Genomic DNA, 3,224 nt, shown 5'->3' on the forward strand with positions numbered 1-3,224 from the left:
TTCCTAGTGCTTTGTTCTTTGCCAATGCCTTCAATGCACCTTGGATTTCTTCCTTCAGTATCATTGGCTCTTGATCACATGCTATCTCTTGAAATCGTTCAATATCAACCATTTCTTTTTGGTACAGTGACTGTGTTCCTTCTATCTTCTTTAAATGCTTTCTGAATCTTTAATATTTTGCCCATAGAATCCTTCAATATTGCAGGTAAGGACTGAATTTTTTCTTCAGTTCTCTCAGCTTGAGAAATGCAGAGCATAGTCTTCTCTTTTGGTATTCTAATTCCAGGTCTTTGCACATTTCGTTATAATATTTGTCTTCATTTTCTCAAGCTGTTTCTCCTCACTTTGGGTTGTATTCCAACAGTAAATGAAGGCCCTGAAACTTTTACTCCATTCTTGTCATCAAGGCCAACTCTGCTTTGAGAATACAGCTATTCTTTAGTCATATTTTGAGCTCCTTCCAACCTGAAGGACTCATCTTTGGCACTATATCTGACAGTATTCTGACTCTTTGCACCATGTTTCAGTATTCAATAATCTGGTGTTGACAGTGCCCCACTGCTATTCATAAGGTTTTCAGTGACTAAATATTCAGAAGTAGTCCATTTCTCTTTCCTTGTAATCTGTCTTCATCTAGAATCTCAGCTGAAACCTGTCCTCTGTGGGTGACCCTGCTGGTATTTAAAATACCCAAGGCATAACTTCCAGAACCACAATAACATACAAATCACCATAGTACCACAGACTGACAGATGAGTGGTGGTTAGATTCTGTAGTCTACAAATTATTAACAATATCATATAACAATTCATCAGTTCTAAGGCACACAGTTGTTCATCTTTCAGATATTTTATCTTCTCATATTTAAAATCTGGAAGTAATGTAGTTAAAGACTTTGGAATATATTATCTTCTCATGCTTAATTGGGGAACAATCCTGTAAGTTTACCCAAATGAGACGATACATGTATTTGTAACCAATATTATCTATGGAAACCCATGGAACTACTTAGTTTGCCCTAGTTACACAGAAAGGGATTTATGGTTTAAAAAATCAATATTAATGCTTGGCATCTGATCATCACCATATCAACATTAAGTGGAAATAACATTAAAATCGTGTCGACATGATTAATTTGTTCAGTTTTAATTAGAAAAATGTTATCTCTACCCACCTGCTATAAAATACTTAAATGAAGCTATACTACTTTTCATAGTAGCATTTCCACACTCTGTATACTGACTTATTTAAGGTATGATTGTAATGTCAAAGCAACTTTTAGTTTATATAATTGTTGTCATATTCAAACTACACAGGGGGCTTCAAAAAGTTCATGAAAAAATGGAATGAAAAGATAATGGGATGGAGGCTTTTGTGCTGAAGCCACAAGCTACTGGCTTTCCAGAGGAGAGTAGGTGTGGTTACTATGGGGAAAAGAAAAAGCGGTTCTGCATGGTGGCAGCGGCAGGGAAACGGTACTGCGGCGAACATGCCATAGCCGTGGGGACTGACTCGGAGGAAGAAAATGCTCAAAAAAAAAATCTTGTGTCCTTTAGATCCAAAACACATGGTACATGAAGATCAACTAGCAAAGCATTTGAAAAAATGCAACTCAAGAGAGAAGCTGAAACCTGACTTCTTTATTCAAGATATTAATGCAGGCTTAAAAGATGAAACAGAAGTACCTGAACAATTAGTTTCCATTTCGTCTCTATCTGAAGCGCAGTTGGAAAGTTTAATTAAGAACTTGAAAAGAGCAAGTGTAGGTTTGAACTCTACCCTTAAAGATCAAACTATGTCCCATTCAGGGTAGGATGATGCCCTTAATGACCCTAAAAATGGTGATTCTGCAACCAAACACCTGAAATAGCAGGTAACATTGAAAAATTAAAGCACTTGGTCTAAGAAGATGCTTTGTTGAATTTGGAACAGGAAAGGAAAAATTATCTCATTGGGTTGATATTGCCTTAAATGATGTTGAAAATGTTCACTTCATCCTAGTAGGAAAGGTGACAATAAGATTCAAGACAAGGTTCCTTCGTTAATAGAAGAAAAGCTACCTGTGGTAGGAATTGGAAAGCATTTGTGTGGTGTGGCAACAAATCTTACATTATGATGTTTGGTTGAAACCGATCCTACCAGTTGTGAGGAAAGGAATGAAGAGCCTTTGGCCAAATGCATAAAGAATGATAAAACAGAAACAGAGATTATTAACACTTTGGCCAAGGAAGGAAATGAAAAAAAAATGTCCCAGAGAAGTGGACCCCTGTGGTTGGCATTGTTATTGTACTTTGTTGTCACCATTGGTGTGATTGGAGACATTATGTGGGCAAAGACTATTTCAGGGCTCTAGGCCTTGGAGCAGTGGAATTCTACTGTTTGCAGCGAATGAGTAGTTGGGCGACTTGTGGGATGTGGAAAATATCTTTGGAAGCTTCAAACTTTACCCCAAAGAGAAAAGAGGATGAGGATGATGAGAGTGAAGAGCATGATGGTGATGGATACAGGATGGCAGATGATAGTACTGATCATTTACCTGGGTTTCTTACTGTTGGAGAAAAGAAGAAAATAGGACATCTTTGTAAATTGCTGATTGAGTGAGGCCGAGTGCAGTATTTACAGCAGAAGGGATTCAGTCCTGCTTTACAATACTATACGGACCCTCTGGTGTCTTTGGAAAGTGTATTGTTAACAGCTCTACCAAATTATTCTTCACCACTAGAAACAATGGCTTGTTGTTGTTAAGTGCCGTGGAGTCGATTCTGACTCATAGCGACCCTGCACAGGGTTTCTGAAGCTGTAAATCTTTACGTGAGCAGAGAGCCTCATCTTTCTCCTGTGGAATCACTGGTAGTTTCGAACTGCTGACCTTGAGGTTCACAGCCCGATTCGTAACCACTACGCTACCAGAGCTCCATGAAACAATGGCTTAGTGGAAAAGAAATTTTGAACATCTGTCTTCCACCAAAAAAAAAATTTTTTTTAATTGTATTTTTTAAATTCATGAAATATAACATAAATAGCAGGTAATATGAACTTTTTAAAAAATGTTGTGGCCTCATGAAACTTTGGTAATAATAGCTGTGCTTTTGACTTCAGAGTCCAAAATCAGAGAATTCACTAAGTTCCCAAAGTAGTCCTCTTCCAGAGCAAGGTAGCTTGAATTTTATGTCAGCTATTGACTTGGTTATCTGAAACACACATAACATGTCAACATGTAACTG

The 3,224-nt window shown here is 37.6% G+C and overlaps 1 pseudogene; it reads left to right on the forward strand.

Moving 5' to 3' along the window:
- Positions 1-1,362: 1,362 nt before the first annotated feature.
- On the forward strand, positions 1,363-2,745 carry LOC102816926 (annotated as a pseudogene).
- Positions 2,746-3,224: the final 479 nt, after the last annotated feature.

Source organism: Chrysochloris asiatica, unplaced genomic scaffold (genome assembly GCF_000296735.1).
Source record: "Chrysochloris asiatica unplaced genomic scaffold, ChrAsi1.0 scaffold00007, whole genome shotgun sequence".
In the NCBI taxonomy this organism is placed as follows: Eukaryota; Metazoa; Chordata; class Mammalia; order Afrosoricida; family Chrysochloridae; genus Chrysochloris; species Chrysochloris asiatica.